The following is a 19,348-nucleotide window of genomic DNA, read 5'->3' as shown; positions in this document are numbered from 1 at the left end:
CTCCTCCAGTCTTCTCCTCTATTCCCCAGCCCTGTGTATGACTAAAACCACTCCCCCAGTCCTCTGCCCTCTCCTCCAGTCCTGGGTGTAACCCAGACCCACCCTCCTGTCCTTTCCCCCACTCCTTCCATCCCTGTGTGTAACACTAAACACACCCCTTCAGCCCTCTCCCCCAAGTCCTCCAGCTCTGTGTGTGACACTGAGCATACCACCGATCCTGCCCCCCACGCCCCCAGCCTCTGGATGTACCACTAAACACACTGCCTTGGTCCTGACCCCCACTCTCCCAGCCCTCTAGTGAAGCATCGCCCGTGCCCTTTCTTGACACCCCCAGAGCCCTGGTGTGTCTGACCAAACGCATTCCCCAAGGCCATCTGCCTTGGAAGCAGCATTTTTACCCCACTATCTCCAGAGACACTTTCAGGACCCTACAGGGACCCTTCAGCCCCCAGCCCAGCACAAAAAAACATTGCTGCATGTGAACGTGTGAGCGTGTAGGAATGTGTGAGAGTGTATGAATGAATGTACGAGCATATGTGTTGGAGGCTACAGCCATCAGAAGGTTCCCGCTCCCAGCTTCCCCCGTGCATCCATTGATTATTGCATTTCGCACCCAAAGCAAATATTTTCCTTTGACCTCTGAGAAGGTCCTATCTGTTGGAACTGAGCTACAACTGGACCTCAAGCTATTCTGGACCCAAGGGAAAGGGTCCGGTTCCCACCAGGAGTTGAACATTCAACAACTGGACTGTGGCTAGAACCAGGCCAGGCACACTTTGAGGGGAGGAGATCGTACTTTGATAGAGAAGTAACTTTTCAGTTTTGTTTTTCTTGCTTCTTCTTTTTTTTTTTTACACGAACCAGGAAGAGCCAAGCAATGCCCCAAGGCTCTGGGTTTTCCAAACGAAGACTCTCACCCCTGATAACTACAGCAACCCCTGTAAGAAGTGGAGGGCTTCCTTTCTCATTTTGGGGCAGGGAGTAAGAATCAGACACAAAGAAAGCTGGAGTACACGGGTGATCCAATCCCCCTTCCCCCAAGTAGCCTCGCGTTTTAGCATCATGGGTTAGAAGTTTATAGGAATTCTGGATCCATGGTTTCCTATGGTCGCTTTTACAGATCTTGTTAATTTATTACCCGTGGTTACACTTTTAATGGAAATCATGAAGAAATGGCAAAGGAAACATGAGCTAATTTTTTTCCAGTGACACATTTCACTGCTATTTAAATAGCCGTTTTGCCAAACCAAACACAGCGCTTACAGCCAGCAGTGACACATGAAGGAGATCACTGTGGCCGATCCTGCCTGCGGCATCTAGAACAGGCGAGACTTTCTCTCAGCTTCCCCAAGGGCCGGAGGCCAACGAGGGTGGATTGGTGTGTGTTGGTGGGGGGGGAGCTGGAGCCTGGGGCACAGCTGGAGCCCCAGAGCCCGGGTGACTTGCAGCTCCCACCCTCTCCAAGGCAAGGCTACTTCACTCCTGCCTCCTCCCCGCCCCCTGCTGAGGGCCCCCCACCCCCACCCCCACCCCGGGGGCAACCCATTTCCCGGGGCAGCCTGGGAGGCCCCCCAGAGCAGGCCAATAGCAGGCCACGGGCGAGGACTGCCTGGCTCTCCCTGCCGGATGGTAGGCTCAGGCCTCTAGCTGGGAACACTATTGGGTTGTGTAAAACCAGAGATCGACTTTGGGGGAAGCCTGGCCAGCTTTGTTCCAGTTCTGTGGTGGCGGTGGCCGTTATGTGACCACACTTGCACAGGGCGCCTTTGTTGGGCAAACCCAGAGCCTCAGACTTCTCCTCAGAAACGTTAGCCTCTGACGTTCTCTTGCTCCCTGGCTCTGGGGCTGTGATGTCACCAAGCATTTATTAACTTCTCAAGAAGCCAGTTGAGAGCCGTGGCACTTGGCAAGCAAGGAGCCGGGGCCTGGGATGTTGGTGAAGGGGGAACAGGCCCACAGAGCCGCTGGCAAGAGCTGCTGCGGGGAAGCAGTGGAGGGAGAAAGCTTCTTCATAACGGCTCGGTCAGAACCCCGCCTGGATTCAACAACGCAGTGGAATTGAGAGAAGAGAGGCTCTTCGGGGGCCCCCCTCCGGCTCTTGGACACCTTGGATCGGTTGTCAAGCTCAGGGGCCCTGTAAGAGCCCCCTGGCACCGACATTCCCACGGTGAGCTCCTCTGACGAACATCAGGGTGGGTGATTCCAGAAGGGGGCACAAAATGGGGAGAGAACATCCTGGAGGGAGGAGACCTAGCGAGCAGAAGCTAGGGATTAGGCCCCACCCAGGCCCCCCGCTGGATCTTGAAGAGCCTGGCTGTGTTTCCATTCCCCTCAGCAGGATGCTCTCTGGCCCCCAGAGCCCCCTGTGAGTGTCAAGGTGGGCAGAGCAGAGGGGCTCTGACAGAATTCGGGCAGCAGGCCTGCTGGCATACTGGGAGAAACCACTCTCCCTCCTCCGCTTTCCAGAGAGAAAACCCACTTTAGTGAGGCTCCGGAGAGAAGTTAACTGTCGTCTTCCCTTTGCCAAAAAGTATATTAAATTCACTGACCGCATTTTTCCAAACCCAAGTGCAGAGGACATTAGAGGCAATGCACACTGGCTGGGCTCTGGTGCACTGGGCACCCCACACATTTCATTTTGCATTATTAATATTTAAACCAAAGCAGCTGTTCTCCGCATACAGAGCCCAGAGCCTGCCCAAGGCTCCCACGGAGACTTCTCCCTGGGGCCGGATGCACCAGCTAAGAAGGCCTTTGTTGCCCCTCAGGCCTTGGGCCACCTGGGGCAAATTTCCCCAAGCGGCTGTTCATTGATCTGGGATGACTTTTCCGGACGTTTCTGGGCAAGACGGCTTGGTGGTTTGCGGGCAAGAGCAAATTCTATTGATCTGGCTTAGCCTAGATTCAGTGGGGCCCACCCAGAGCAGATTTTTTGAGAGTGGTTAGAAATGTCCCTTTGAAACACCAGCCTCCTCTTCTGAGCCCTCTCCGTCGGGGTTAGGTACCCGAGGCTTTCGGGTGCTCCCCTAACTTTTTCTCCTTCAACACTACAACGCTCATACAAGCTTCTGCACCTTGGAGCCTGGGGTCCTCCTGCTGGGCATTTGCCTGTTAAAGCCTCATCCCTAAGCCTGCGTGGGGAGACTCTTGCCTGAGTCTGTGGGCCTGCTTGGCCAACACTACCCTACAACGGGATACACAGAGCCCCTTCCCAGCCTGCCTTCACTCCTCTACCCTCAGGACCCTGTGCTCCAGCCACCTGGGGCTGCTCTGTTTCCTTGACACACTAAATACTCTCCTTCCATAGACCATCTGCTACTTCTACTTGCCTTTGACATCCCAGACCAAAAGTCACCTCCTCTCTGCTACCACCTTCCACCCCCACCCCAGGATGAACTAATTCCTTACTCCTCTCTCCTCCCGTAAGGCTTTATGTCCCCCTGTATTTTGGCATATATCTCATTATATTGTAAACTTTTCTCAACTATTTGTTGAGCACTTTCTACGTACATGATGCTTTAAGTAGAAATATATACTGTATAATTTTCAAAATAAGCCTATGAGATGGGTTCTCTAATCATCCCCATTTCACAGATGGCATAACTGAGGCTTGGAGATGGTCAGTAGCCTGCCCAAAGTTACATAACTAGGAAGTATCTGTTTCCCCCCAGAGACTGCAAGCTCCTCAATAAGGGGGCCATGTCTTATGCATCCAGGTGCTACCTAACACACCATCCCTTTATAGGTATTCAATCCATGCTTGTTGAAATGCAAATAAAATTAAGTAAAGTCAACAGTGGGGCACCTGGCTGGCTCAGTCCGTAGAGCATGTGACTCTTGATCTTGGGAGTTGTGAGTCCAAGCTCCATGTTGGGTGCAGAGATTACTTAAAAATAATTTTTTTTTAATTTTTAAATATTAAAGCCAGCAGAAGGATTTTTCCCAGGAAAGGATCTGCTGAGATATCCTAGTGTCCCCATTTTCTTTAGGGGACTGCCCATCTCTAGCTCCTAGGGAAAGAGAAGTAACAACTTGGCAGTAACCGAGACCCTGATTCCAACTCCAGTTCCTCCTGAACTTGAACTAGCCGTGTGTCTGTTTCCGCATTTGCAAATTGGTGAAAATAATAATGCCAACCTAATTCAGTCCTTACAGCAACTAATTCGGTCCTGCCTGAGCTAGATTGGAGAGGGGAGGAGATTGTCAGGATTATAGGAAGGGCTATGTGGAGACCTCTAACCTGCCTGTTGCCACATTACAGACATACACACTGACATCTCCTTCACACACGGAAGTGCTTAGACAGCAGTGAGGCGGCCAATGTGCTCTGTTTATATAGGGCTCCGTAAGCCACTGCCAAATGCATCTCTTCATCTAACCCTCACAACGGTTGTAAGCCAAACTTTACTATTACGGTCCTATATGCAGACATCTAGCACTGTATAACAAACCACCCCAAAACTGAGCGAGAGACTTAAAGCAATAGCATTACTTTTGTTCACAAATTTGCAAGATGGGCAGGGCTCGGAGAATCTGGCCTTTGATGCTAGCTGTCAGTGGAGACCTTAGCTGGGACTCTAGCCAGAGCAGACATATGCCCCTTCTGTGTGGCCTGAGCTTCCTCACAGCATGGTGGCCAAGTTCCAGTGTGAGAGAGACAAAGAGAGAGAGAGCACATGTGCCAGCAAGTAGAAGCCATAGGCCTTTTATGACCTAGCCTAGGAAGTCACACAGTGTCATTTCTGACATATCCCATTTGTTGAGGCAGTCACAGAGATCTGTCTAGATTCAAGAGGAAGGGATAGGGACTCTTTTATGGACATGGTCAGGTTTTGGAAGAGCGTGTGGCAATGGAAATACTGCCATGGCCTTTTTTGGAAAATTCACAGAGCCCCAGGTTACAGAGGAGAACACTGAAATGAGAAGGCCACATGGCCCATGCAAGAGCACAGAACCCTTGAGTAGCAGAACCAGAACTTGAACCCACCTTCTGACTTCAAACTGTGGGCTTTTCCCACTGAACAGTGTGCCTTCCAACCCCATCTAGTGGGGCTTCAGAAAGGCCTAGCCCATTTCCACATAACAAGAGCCAGGCTGCACCCCCCCCCAGCCCAGATTCTTCCAGTAGTCTGTTTATCCCACTGGATCTGAGGGGAAAAGCTCTGCAGTGGGTCAGACCCCACCCTGCTGCTTCACTGCCAGGCCCAGCTGAGCCGGGGGACCCAGGCCAGCGAGGGACCAGAACTGGGGAGTCCTGATGCTCAGGGGTGACAATGGGAGGAATGACAGGGGGCAGTCTGGGATGTGTGATTCCAGATGACAGCAGGAACTAAGAAGACTGTGGGTAATTTTTGGAGAATGTGAGTATGATGTCAGCCTCGATGAAAGAGAGAGGAAAGTGGGGGGTGAAAGGAGTCCTGAGGGGTGGGGGGGGGGATTGGCCAGGAAAGGCAACGGTAGTCAAGTTGTAATGGGAGAAACAGTTTATTAGTCTAGAAAAGTTTAACTTGAAGCTCCCAGCCTACCTCCACGCCTCTGCCCAGCATGGGCAAATAGCGCAGACGTGATTATAACCCATGCTGGTTGAATCCAGAAGAAGAGGTGGGAATGCATTGATTTCTTTACAGATTATTAAACAACTGAGCATAAGCCAGCTCTTTGCCCAGGGCCGGGGGGCATCATGAATCAGCAGCAGCCCTCAGAAATCCCTGCCTGGGTCAGGAGCAGGTGGGAGGAGCCTGCAGAGGTCAGGGTTGGGGCAGTCCGCCCCTCAAGAGTCTCTGGGGAATTTGGCTGATGCCTCTGGGAGTGCTTTGATGGACTTCTTAAGGCTTCATCCCCAGAACTGGGTGCTCCCCTGCCCCCCTTCCCAGAGGCGACCTCTGAAGCTCGCATTGAGTCCTGGCCTTCGTGCACTGAGCCAGGAAGCATCCAGCACACACCAGAGCAGGGCAGCATTGTCGTGAGGGCAATGCGTCCTCCATCCATAGCCGGATACAGCTAGCCTCATCCCCTGCCACAAGCTGTGCGACCTTGGGCAAGTCCCTCAACCTCAGAAGACTCGATGGAAGGGGAGAAATAATATCTACTCCAAAGAGCTGTTGGGAGCCTTAAATAAGATTGCATAGGTTCCTACCCCAGGCCTGGACCTACAGGATTCAATCCGTGGGCACTCCGTCCCTAGCCCTTTTTCTCGTCCATTCTTTCCCAAAAAGAAACCCGAAACCTTGATTCACCCTAAACCTCGTCTCGCTCAGATAAGTAGAGCCAAAGAGAGGCAAAGCTGATAAAGTGTTGGAAAGGGTGGGGGGAGGGGTGGACGGAGATTCAGAGGTTCCAATAGGCACTCTCTGCCTTTAGGAGTCCCTCGTAGAGGAGACTTCGCAGGACACTGGGAGCTAGAGCTGAGGTGCCAGCCCCCACTACAGGGAGAGTGCCTCTTGTCATCTCATGCAGTTCGCGCCTGAGGTCCAGACAGTTCCAAAGCCTGTTCCTCAAACCCCCCCCACGCCATCAGACCCCAGCAAGGGGCCAGCAAGAACAAACAGAAGCACAGCCACCAGGAGAAGGGCCGCTTCAATGCTGTCATGGGGACGTGACATGGCGACATCATCCTGGGCTTCGCTCTGCCTCTATTTCCTCACCCAGAAAAAGAGTAAGACTCACGGCGTCCTATTGGCCTTCTCCATTTCCTCCTCTGGCTCCTTCGTGACCCCTTCCCTTCCTTACCCTCAGACAAAACATGCTTAGCGAAAGGGAGGACCGAGGCTGGAGGCTGTTCTCTAAAGTCCTTTCTGTGGCTCCACCTTCTGAGGCCCCCGAATTCCACTTTTCTGAGCCAGCACTGGGGTTAGGTAGGGGGACCACAGCCCTTGACTTCCCTGGAGGACTCTAATGCCATTCACACCCTTGTCTCTCATGGGCTTCTGTCCCTCTGGGATTCTTGGAAGGTCTTACGCCACCTCTCAAAGCTCCTGGGTTAAAAATACTTTCTCTAGAACCTTAGGAATGAGACTGAAAAATAAACAGCCTCCAACCTTGTCTTGTGGCTTTATTTTGACACCACTAACAGCCCGAAACAATCCTCTCCTTCCCTTTCTCCTCTCCTGGCAGCTCCAGCGTCCTCCACCTCAGTCCTGCCTAGGCCAGATTAGGGATGGGAGGAGGTTATGGTTCATGGAGGAGTCATACCTTGAGCTTTATGGGGTTTGCAGCGGCCAGGTGCAGAGCTGGAGCCCTCCTTTTTTTGAAAACAGCCAGGGAAATGAAATGCAGGCTCCAGAGAGCACCCAGTTCTGCCAAGGGGCAAATCCAAAGGGGGAGTGGGGGTGGGAAAACAACGGGTTCGTGAAGATAAAGAGGTGTTTTTGTATGGCCACAGGAGGTAGACTTTGGGTGGGGAGAAATAAAGGAGTTATGGGGAGGTCGGTCATGTCATAACCAACAAGTGACACGGGATAGGAAGTTTCCGTGGGTTGACAGAAGGTTACCCATCACGAAAATAGTTTTCAGGCAGGTACGGAACTGGGTTGAAGTTAAGAACCCATGGCCATCTTTCAGGGTTCACTGCTCATGATCCCCAGAAGACTCTGGCCATGATATCCCTCAGGAATATCTCCCCTAACCTCAGACCTTCCCGGGAGGAGCCTCGGGGCATCTGGAGCCTAACATTCCCCCGGCTCTTCCAGCCCCAACATTTATCTTAGGGTTATTTTCACTCCCAAGAACAAAGAAGCTTTCTATTCAGCAAGTGGCGAGAACCCACACCTCTGACAAGCCATAGATCACCCTCGGGGAGAGCAGGAGGGACTGGTGGCCAGCACGTGGGGCTGCTTCTCCCTCCTACCCAGACCCTCAGAGGGGGCGTCTGGCTCGTGGCTTGCTGTAGGGTCCTGGGCAGAAGGCAGAAATTGTGCAGGACGAACTGGTTCTGTGAACCAGAGGCCAAGCCAAGTGGGAAGAGGGGGAAGGGGAGGGCATGACTGACTCTCAGGAAGGAGCTCTGAGCAATCCCTGCTTGGGCCAAAATGCTCTGGGCTCAGTCTCCTCACGTGAGAGATACAATGCCCACCCAAATCACCTGGGGAGCTCTAAAAAAAGAAAAGTAATACATGCCAGTGGTATATAAAGGCCAATAGCACAGAAAAGGAATATATTGGATTCAACACCCCCAGGGGTTGCCATTGTGGCTGAATTTTTTTTTTTTTTAATATTGAAAGGGGGTTTTAATTTTAATTTTTGTAGCTGAATTTCTTGTTTCCTTCAGTAAATATATGAGAATACACTAGCACGTATAGGTATAGACACGCACACATACACACACACACACAAATATATACATATGCTTATAAACTACCCATTTTCGTACATTCGGTAAGAAATTAAACACAGTACTCTACAAAGTCCTTTTCACATTTAACCATATAACTTACAAGTCACTCCACATTTGTACATATGGAACTATCTCCTTTTTACTGACTCATTAGTATTCCATTGTGTGGTTCTTGATGGATATTTAGGTAATTTCCCATCTTTTCCTATTACGAATAACACTGCAGCAAATATCCATGTAACATATCTCTTTGTGCACATTTCTGAGTACAAATGGGGTGTATTCCTAGAGGCAGATCCAAGGGCATGCATATTATTTTATTTTAATAGATATTGCTAAATTGCTCTTTATAAAAGCTGTCGTTATTTACACAGATCCTGACAAGGTACGAGAGTGCCTCACATCTTAAGTCAACACAGTATGTTATACAACTTTTAGATTTACATTAATGTGATAGATGGAAGAAATAACATTTCATCGTGGTTATAACTTGCATTTCACTCAATACAAATAAGGTTGACAAACTTTTAATGTGTTTAAAAGCCACCTGCACTTAAGGGAGCTTTAAAATATACACATCCCTGTTCCCACACTCAACAATTCTGATTCGGTGAACCCCAAAACTGTATTTTTTAAAGTGATTGGGATAAATGATGATTTCTTAAACATAAAAAACACTACCCATGAAAGAGAAGATGGATACATTTGCTTTAAATGTCCTTTCATTAAAACAGAATGATACGGCCAGGCAACAGACTGGGAGAAGACATTTGCAATATATGTATTCTACAGAGCAGACAGACCACAATATGTAAAGAAGTCCTACAAATCAACAAGAAAAATTAGAAATCAACAGCCTCATTTTTTTAGGGTAAAAGACATAGACACTTCACGAATGAAGATAAATGAATGACCAAGAGACACACGAAAAGATGTTTACTCATAACTCATCAGGAAAAGGTAAATTAAAACCACAATGAGATATCATCATCCGTGAGACACTGGTAAATATTTAACAACCAACTTTCCAGGGATTAAAGCATTTCTTTGGTGTAAATATTCCCACCAGGCCGATTGTAAGCTGCCCAGGTGACATCACTGATTGCATAATTAGGAAGAGATGGATACAGTTGACTCTCTCGAGCCATGCAGGCTGGCTCCAGCACATCACTGAGGCCACAGCACACCTGCCACAAAGGCTAAAATGAAAAAGACTGACCATCCCAAGTGCTGCAGGAACGCAAAGCAGGAAGAACTCTAGCTGCTGGCTAGTGAGAGTGGGAGTTGGTACGATCACCCTGGAAAACTGCCAATAGCTCCTAAAGCCAAACCATATTTTGACCCTGTAAGTATGTATACCCCACAAAAATGCATACCCCACAGAAATGAGGGTGTATGTGGTGGCGAAGCTTAGGTGTCAACTTGATCAGGCCACGGGGTGCCCAGACATTTGGTGGAATATTTTTCTGGGTGTGTCTGTGAGGGTGTTTCTGGATAAGATTAACTTTTGAGTCAGTAGGCTGAGTAAAGCAGATTGCCCTCCCTAACGTGGGTGAGCCTCATCTAATCAGTCAAAGACCTGAATAGAATAAAAAGGCTGAGTAAGAGGGAACCCCTCCTGCCTGATTGCAGTGTTCTTGAAAGCTACCAGGTATTTCTGATGATCAGCCTAGTGTGGGAAACATTGGACTTAGAATCTGAAATTTCTCTTAAAGCCAGTGCTCTGTGAATTCAAGAAGAAACAGGTAGAATGGCGCCAGGGCAAAGGCAAGAAGAAGGAAGCTGGGGTGCCTGGCTGGCTCAGTCGGTAGAGTATGTGGCTCTCGATCTCAGAGTCACGAGTTCAAGCCCCACAACGGGTATACAGCTTACTTTAAAAAGAAAAAGAAAAACAGAAGGAGAAAGCAGAGTGTGGAGGCAAGGGTGGAAAATGGAAAGAATGGGAGCTAGCTGTTTTTAGAAGATGGCGGCGGCAGCGTGGGGACACGAGAGCAGAGGCATCAAGTAGCTTGTTGGCAGCAAGAGGAAAGACACAGAAGTGCAGACAGAAATGTCCTTGGTTGGGAGCAACCTGAACACGTATATGGGCCAGGGGAGAAGACAAGATGGGGGACACAAAAAAGACAAAGCCTGGAGGATGAAGCAAGACACTCAAAGTGAAGGGCTTGAAGTCGGGGTGAGCCAGGTTTCATGACATGGGCTTAGATTGGTATAACTTGAGAATCAGGGACTCTTGAAGAAAAAGAAGTTAAATTCATGAATACAAAATTAGACACAAAAATGTATGCTTACGTAAGTGTTAGAATAAGAAAGTCATTCACAAGAAAATTTTAAAAAATGTTTATGCTGATAAATACCACAATCACAAAACCCGGAAAAATACCATATGTTTATTAATTAACCGCTGGATACATCCCTACAATACTTTTAGGAAAAGAGTGCTTCTTTTGTGTGTACGTTTTTGTTAATTCCTCTTACATCAAAGGCTTTGTGGTATTATCTTCTATAGAGAGTACAGAAAAGTAATTCAGTCGTTCCTCCAGCATAGCTAATCAAAATTTGTTTTTTTATTATTGATGGTTTAGGAAAGATGTTTCAGCTTCACAAGTTGATACTGGTAACGTCACATAAATCTTTAGGATTGTTGTCATATTTGGGAAAACCACTATCAAGACCCTTCCATATATGCGCTATTTCAGGGCGTGTCAAGTCTTCTTGTATAGTGACTCATCTTGAGTGTCCTTTGAATTGATAATGTGAATGCGCCAGTTTGCTGATGTTCTTACTACAGAGGTTTATCATGAGTGTTGTATTAGCCCACTGATGTCAGTATTAAACAAGAAATTTAAATATTGTTTATATGATTCAGTGATAAGAATCACAAACATATGACTTTACAGACAAGCATTCTAGCTATTTGTAGCCTTGCTGCAAATGTGTGCTCTATAAACACAGGAATTCTGATTAAATCATATTTCTCATAAAAAAAAAAGAAAAGAAAAATGTACGGTACATTTACAATTGAGCATATTCCTGGCAGGAGAGAATTTTCCCCGTGACTTGGCATTGATGATGAGAACCAAATTCTCACAGCTTTACCTTTCTGATGAGTGAAAAAAAAAAACCTTCCTAGCCTAGCTTATGGTTCTGTAGCAAGTTCCCTGGTAAGGCCCCAAAAGATACCTCTGCGTGCTAACCCTCTGAACCTGTGAATTTGACCTTATTTGAAGAAAAGGTCTTTGCAGGTTGATTAGATTAAATATCTTGAGATCATCCTGGATTATCCTGGTGCACCCTAAATCCAATGATGAGCGTCCTCGTAAGCGACAGAAGAGGAGAAGACACGGACGGACGCCGAGGGGAAGGCCATGTGAAGACAGAGGCAGAGAGCAGAGTGATGCAGACACATGCCAGGGAACACCAGGAGCTGAAAAAGACAAAGAAGGCAAAGAAAAATTCTTCCCTAGAGGCTTTGGAGGGAGTGCTAGACGTCTGGCCCCCAGAGCCATGAGAGAACACATTTCTTTTGTTCTAAACCATCCAGCTTGTGGTCATTTGTCACAGCGGCCCTCGAAAACTAATACAGGTTCCACATATTGCAAACGTCGTTGCTCCGCTACCACGCAAACACTTCTTGTGGGGTTGCCATAAGACACGCTCACAGCCTCCAGCCATGCACCTCAGGGTGCCTGTAAGTTAGCTCAGTGAACTGCAGAGAAGCCTCTGGAAGCCCTCCGCACCGCAGAGGGCTGGCAATACTTTAACTACACATGAGTGACTGGAAGCCTCTTAAATACATCTCACTAAACCCAGACTAAACACATCCTGAATGCAGCTTCCCCTTAGCTGGGTCAACAAGCCCTCTTACCCCCTCCAAGGCTGCTCAACACAAGCAGAAATGTGAAGGCAAGGAAATCAGAGTAGAAGGAAGTAGACATCTTAGCAATCCTGGTTAAAATACTTGACAATTGTCACTTTACCAAAACATGTCACCCTGTGGAGACACGAGTAGGGTTCCCACCCCTGGGTCCTTGGAAGGAGTTGTACAAATAGGGGGCTCTGAGCTCAAGCATCTGAGCTTCCTGGTAATCGCCTCTGGGTCAGCAAGAAGAACCACATCTTTCCCTGGGATCTAAAAATGCACCGCCAACCAGAATGTTTTTCAGCAGACTCAGTTTCTGGAAGGAGTTGACATAGTTGGAGAGTTCTAGGAAGGCAAGAGCATGGAAAGTGTGGAGACAAGGAAGAAAAACAATCCCTAGAAGAGCACGAAGGTCCCCTTTAATTACACCAAGAACAGGAAGGAAGGTGTGTGGACCCACTCTTGAGGATATTCTTAGGGCAGAGGAGTGATGTCGATGGCCATGGAAGAAACAGGAGTATGTCAAATCCAAAGTTACTTTTATATTCTAGGCAAGATTTTCAAATAAGAAAGCAGAAATAGTTTTAAGTTGGTTTAGAAGCTGAAGTTATGTGAAGAGGTTCTGAAAGTCTGAGTCTTCTCTTAACATGCCTGTCAGCTCACCTGTATCATCCAGAGACTCACAAGTGCCTGTGGATGAAATCGTCCCGTAACTTCCAAGCGTCACGAAGGCTGGGAGAGTTGGTGGATTTCTATAGCTGAGCGGATATAACAGGAGTTTTTAAAATAGAAAAGGTCAATCCTGGTAATGTAGACTATCCATCTCAGGCAAGACTCTGGCACGGATTTTGAGCACACTCGTGTGTGTGTGTGTGTGTGTGTGTAAATTTCCAGGGCAAGATCCACAATATCATCAGGTTCCAAGAGCAGCTTGTGACCCCTAAAATGGTTAAAAACTACTGACAAAAGATTTCCTTGGGGAAAAAAAAGTGTTTAGCCCTTGGACTCTTCCAGTCCCATCCTTTCACAGGTGGTGAAATGAGGACATGGGGAAAGGACTCGCTTGAGGTTTGTTCCTTCCTAAAGTTCTCACTGCCCCACCCCCACCCTTTACATTATTTTTTCCAAAATGCTTCTGTCTCCATCAGAAGGTATCAAGAGATGCCCAGAGCTTGGCTACAGTGGCAGGGTGTGAATTATGAGCTCTTTGTGTCCCTTCCTGAGAAGGGACTGACAGTTCCTGAGCATAACACTCAAACCAAAAAGAATCCCTTTGGATTTGGAAATCCCCAGACACTCCTTGGGAAAGGAGGAACAGGGCTTGAGTGTAGTGGAAAAATCACGGGAGACGGACTGGAGATGGGATGTCTTTTAAAGAGATTTGGAGTTCTTGGAAAGGAAGGCCAGGATCTCTGGGAGTGGGTTCATTAAGTCTGCTCTGTCCTGCCAGGTCGATTTCACTCTTCTTCATAGACCTTCCACCCTTGCTAGATTAGGAGAATGAAGTGGAGATGGTTTGTCTACAGTTCTTCAAGCTCTTCGTGAAATTGCTTATCATAGGCAGGAAGAAATGATATGGATTGTTTGACGATATGAACACATTGCAGGGTTCACGCCTGTGTCCTTCTGTACAAACTTTTTATTTTTTTATTTTTTTTAAAGATTGCTTGAATGATTGATTGATTGATTGATTGAAGTAACCCCTACTCCCAATGTGGGGCTTAAACTCACAACCCCGAGGTCAAGAGTCACATGCTCCATGGAGAAGCCTGGGTGCTGAGTCAGTTGAGCGTCCAACTCTTGATTTCGGTTCAGGTCATGGTCTTGAGGCCATGAGATCCACCCCTGTGTTGGGCTCCGTGCTCAGAGGGGAGTCTGCTTGAGATTCTTCCCCCTCCCTCTTTCCCCCACATTCGTGCGCTCTCTCGTGTGCTCTCTATCTCAAATAAATAAATAAGTCTTTAAAAAAAGAGAGAGAGAGAGTCACATGCTCCACTGACTGAGTCAGCCAGGTGCCCTCTTCAAAGTTTTTATTAGTGATGTGCATGAGAATATTGCTGGCATGCTTACAAAATTTCCAAGCAATATCAAGCCGGAATCATTGGCCTTTCAATTAACAAACTTTTATCTAAAGCTTCTAAATGAAGAAACCAAGGGGATGAAAGACACTTTTCCTTGCAAAAGCTCAGGGGCCAGAATCAAAGTAGACAAGTGCACAGTTACAACGCACTGTGGCTCCGCCACCATGGAGAGGGAGGCCTTGCCGGTGGGGGCGGGGTAGCGCGGTTACAGGAGCCCAGAGAATGGGCCCCAAGCCAGAATGGGATTGCCACAGGGAGATGATGGCTAAGGAGTCTTGAGAACAAGGTAGCAGTTAGCTAAGCAAACCTGGGGCGGGGGAGGGGGGGGCTGCGGAATGACCCACCGGAAGGAAGACACATACAGAGGCTCAAGCACAGGTGAGCACTGGTCTGTTCAGGAAGCTGCATGAGGTTCTGGATAGCAGGACCACCAAGAATGAAGGGAAACGTCTGGCAACAAGGCCTCAGAGTTAGGGGACGGATCCTGAAGGAACTGGTTAATGTTACTTAAGAATGTGGATTTCTTTGTAGAATGAGGAATCGTTTAAACTTTGAAACAGGGCCTCAAGGAACTCCCGTGTAGCAGGGGACACGGACAAGAAGTTCTTTCGGTGCAGGATGGTGAGTAGTGCGCTAGGATCAGCCACATGGGCCCCAAGGCTCTGAGCAATCTCTGGCCTTTAGGACTTTCAACTAGCTCCTGCTCCAGCCAGAATGCTCTCCTATCCCCTCCCCTATCCCTATAGCCCAACTAAATCCCTTACGTCTCAGCTCAAATATTACTTCCTTAGAGAAACCTGCCTTGAGTCCTCATTGTTTCTCATAGCACTTTGCTTTGATAGCACTGTTGACAATTCATCATCTTTTAAAGTATATATTTATTTGTACTATTGTGTAATGCCACCCCTTCCATTAGACTGTGAGCGCCTGCAGGCAGGACTGAATATGTTCTGCTCATGATTGTGTTCCTTGTGACCGTATCAAAAAAAAACTTGTATCATGCTTCTGTAAAAGAAAGAAAGGGAAAGAAAATGAAAAGAAAAGAAAAGAAAAGAAAAGAAAAGAAAAGAATGGCATTCTGATTACCTACCACTGTATAACAAACCATCTGAATATTTAGTAATTTAAAACAGCAACCATTTTATTTAATCCCCCAATTTTATGGGTTGGTAATTTGGAAAAGGATCGGCTAGGTGAAACATCTCTCCCATGGTATTCATGGAGGTCATTCAATGGCATCAGCCAGCAAGCAGATGGTCTGGTTTGGAAGGTGCAAGATGGTTTTGCCCACATTTCTGATGCCTTGATGCCTGGGAGGCTGGACTCAGCTGGGACTATTGATCTAGTGGCTTCACCAGCATGTCGTTCTAAGAGTGACTGGACTTCCTACATGGTGGCTTAGAGAGAGCGTTCCAAGAGACCAAAATGGGAGCTTAAGGTAATTTATGACCTACCTTGAAAATTCCAGACACTGACTCCCAACGCATGCTATTGGACAAACAAGTCACTAGAGCCAGCCCATTTCTCAATGGGAAGAATGCCAAAGAATTTGCAGCATCTCTAAACCAACACAATGGGGAGAGGGTCAGGGAAATGATGCTTATAGCTTCACAAAAGGATGAAGATGGATGGAATTCAGCTAGAGAGGAGTTGAGGGTGCTCTATAAAATGGCCCAAGTCTTAATAAAATCAGTATAACTCATCAGCCTGAAGGCCTGGTCTTTCCTGCTCCTCACTCTTTCAACAAACATTGATTTTTGCGTCCACTCTCTTCTAGTCCCTGTGCAAGGTCCTGGGGAGATGGCACGAATAAGACACCGTTCCTGTACCCGTAAATAAACGCATACATAGTGCAACATAGTGTCACAGGGGTTGCACCTTGGAAGATGAGGGGACTCCTTAGGTACATGGAGAGAAGGGCAGGGAAGGGGCATTCCAGGCAGATGAGCCTGAGCAAAGCTACAGAGGCATGTTGAGTTAGTGTTTAGGGTCGTATCAGCACGGCTACAATATGGGATATGGTGGCCTTGGCAAGAGCCAAAAAAAAAAAAAAGGGGGACCACTTTCAGACCCATGATGATGTCTGCCGATGGTTAGGCAGTGTGCATGGGGGCATGTGGGTTCTTTATCTGTGTTTGCCTGGTGTCCTTTCACAGAAATAGCCCAGAAAGCCACTGGAATGCTGCCTGCCTCTCACCCTGTAGGGACAGAGAAATGGAATCAATTCATTGCCATTTCCACATATTTCTTCAACGTGATTCAAATGGGAGAAAACTGATCAGATGGACGCCAGATACAAGATCAAGTAGGATATGATTCTGGCTGCAGGTGCCCACGGAACCCAGCGACTGACTCTGTGCCTCAGGTACGGAGCCTGAGTTCTAAGGTCCTATCTCAACTGCCTGGAAGCAAGAGGACAGACAGGAGCCAGAAGAGAAAAACCCCAACGTTGGGTCTTACCAGGCTTCCCATGGAGCTCATATGTGACATTTCAAAGCCAAACACTCCTAGAGGGGGAGCAAAAAAAAAAAAAAAAGGCCTTATCTTATTCAGCCCAAAATTTCATAGCAGGACCAAAGGTTTGGTCCCAACAAGCATACAAATTCAAGTGTGGCACAATCCTCAGGCAGACGGCCCCACCAATGAGCTTCCAAGAGCTCAGCAAAGTGGCTGACCTACCACTAATCCCAATACCAACAGCAAGCCACATGCTAACCCAAACCCTACCCAACCCTTACCCTCTTTGCTAACACCACAACTGAATTCCAGCCCAACACTCATCTAACCCCATGCTGGCACTAAATAAAATAACTAAAACCACTCAAACATTAGCCCTACCTCTAATCAATCCTGCACTGCCCTCAGTTCTAACTTGCACTCCAATTCCAACCTCATCCCAAGTCAGGAAAGACTGAGAAGAATGGTCTCAGGGGAGAAAATCACCACTGCCCCACAATCTAGTGGCCTTGACCGACAGCTGTCTACAATTTTTAACTTGAAATGTGCCTTGAACAATTGTCTTTTGGGTTTAAAATCTATAGGAGAGTATTGCCATTATTAAAGGATTTAATATGCAGAAATCTATTTGGAAAGAACCAGACTTTGGAAGTCCATAGCTGAGAAGTAGAGGCATTTTAGTTCTTTCCTCTGCAAACAGCAGACTGGGATGAAAGTTCTTCTACCCCAAACCCTGGGCTGCCAGGAGTCATCAGGAAATGGGATTATCTTCAATTTATAAATGTTGAATAATTGCCAGCTTCTAGAGAGAGAGAAGATAAATTCTAGAGTCCAAAGGAGAAGCTAGATTTTTAAAGAAACACCAGCATGTTTCATTCTGACTTAACGTCCAGCCTCCTCCCCACCCTTGGAAGCCTGGTTAGGGGTGCCCGGCCTCGGGCCCGGAGACTCCAGGGCTGAATGTGAGGCAGGGAAAGTGGGGTTTCAGAGCATGAGGCCCGAGGTAAGTCCCAGAGCTGTGCTCTGTCGGAGAAGGCAGAGGTCAGTCTGGAAATGCGACTCCAAAGTGAGCTGTCAATCAGGGAAACCAGACAAACAACCGAAGCTGCGACACAAAGCCCAAGGGCGGGATGGCCAGGACAAGAAGCTGCAGGTTGGGGCAGGCCAATCGGGTGTGCGGGGAGCAGTCTGAAGAAATTCCAGGATCCCAATGCCAGCACCCCAAGCGGCTCAGACACCCTAACAGCACAAGTGTGCGTGGAAAAGCCAGATTCCTCTTTCAATAACGTGTCTTTTGATTTAAAAAAAAATTGGAGAATATTTAACAAATATGAAAAGTTTCTAGAAACAAATTAAAATGAACTACAACCCGTTAACTTGAGTTATGGTCATTTAAGAGGGCAGGATGTTACTGGCGCTTCATTATTTCAAGAATTTGTCCTCTTACCCTCTAGGTTTAGTGACTGACATCTAGAAGAAAACATGTCCTGCTCCCTGTCTTTGTCCCAGAGGACAAAACCTCCCGACAAGAAAGCAAGGCTCGGCTGAGGCTAACGGAGCAGATGCTGTTTCCCACCTGGAAGGAGGTGGCCGGCCGCTCAGAAACTGTGTGCTGGTGTCTCCCATGTGGTGGCGCTGTGCTGGCCCCTTTGTCTGGGCGCTTCTACCTTTTGCAACGGGGCCATCGGCTTCCTCAATGTATCACTGACACACACGCATGATATGCACTCACACACTCCCACACCGCAGCACACACACAAACACATTCACAGACACCCACAATCACTCACGCGGATGTACTTACACACTCACGTCACACCAACTTACACTTACACACTCAAAGACTACACGTTCACACACTCTCTCACACGCACCGTCACTGATACACACACACACACACACACACACACACACACACACACGAGGCGGCTACTTGCTCCTTCTTTCATACTCCCTTGTCCCCTGCAGAAAAGTCAGCAGGGGGCATTTACCACATAAAATGTGATTAATTCTATAATGTCTCTCCCCCCACCTCTGCCTCAGCCTGGAAACTTCCGAAGTTGACTCCTGTAAGCCCATCTTCCCACACAGTACCTGGTACATGGTAGGTGCTCGACAAGGTTCACCGCATGAGCTTTGAATGCTGTGACTAAAGACTTTGGTCCACGGAGCAAGGTGTCCTCTGTCAGGCTGGAGTCACAAGTGGGAAAAAAAAATCTAAGGGAGCGCCTCAGAAAAATGCCAGTTCCTACGGCAAGGTTCTCCCAGCTCAGCCTCGCCTCTGCCCCTCCTGGGGTAGACACAGACAGACGGCACCCTGTGAGCCTTCCCTGCTCGTCCCACATGTGCCCTTGTGAGAAGAGCAGAGGGGACTTTGGCAGTTCAAGTGTGTGCCCACAGATGACATCGCCTATGCCAAGGATGGTTTGGGGATTTGGTGACCCCCAGCTTCAAGGAGCCAGGAACTGGGTTCCTCAGCCTCCAAAAAGTGAACCAATGCCAGGAGACTGAGATGTACTCACCAGTTTCACACAGGACATTGGATTCACCTGAGTGGTTGATACACTCAGAAAAGAAGAGAGCCTGGACAGGACAGGGTGACATGAGACAAGGTGG

The 19,348-nt window shown here is 47.9% G+C and overlaps 1 long non-coding RNA gene across 1 annotated transcript; it reads left to right on the top strand.

Annotated features, from left to right (window-relative positions):
• The first annotated feature begins 1,610 nt into the window (after positions 1-1,610).
• On the top strand, positions 1,611-14,549 carry LOC130543162 (uncharacterized). The gene is made up of 3 exons (XR_008958292.1): positions 1,611-2,167; positions 9,067-9,292; positions 9,402-14,549. It is a non-coding gene; the product is annotated as an uncharacterized LOC130543162 (long non-coding RNA).
• The last annotated feature ends 4,799 nt before the right edge of the window (positions 14,550-19,348 follow it).

Source organism: Ursus arctos, unplaced genomic scaffold (genome assembly GCF_023065955.2).
Source record: "Ursus arctos isolate Adak ecotype North America unplaced genomic scaffold, UrsArc2.0 scaffold_8, whole genome shotgun sequence".
NCBI classification, from domain to species: Eukaryota; Metazoa; Chordata; class Mammalia; order Carnivora; family Ursidae; genus Ursus; species Ursus arctos.
Note: the sequence above shows the minus strand (reverse complement) of the source record. Positions and strands in the feature narration are given on the sequence as shown.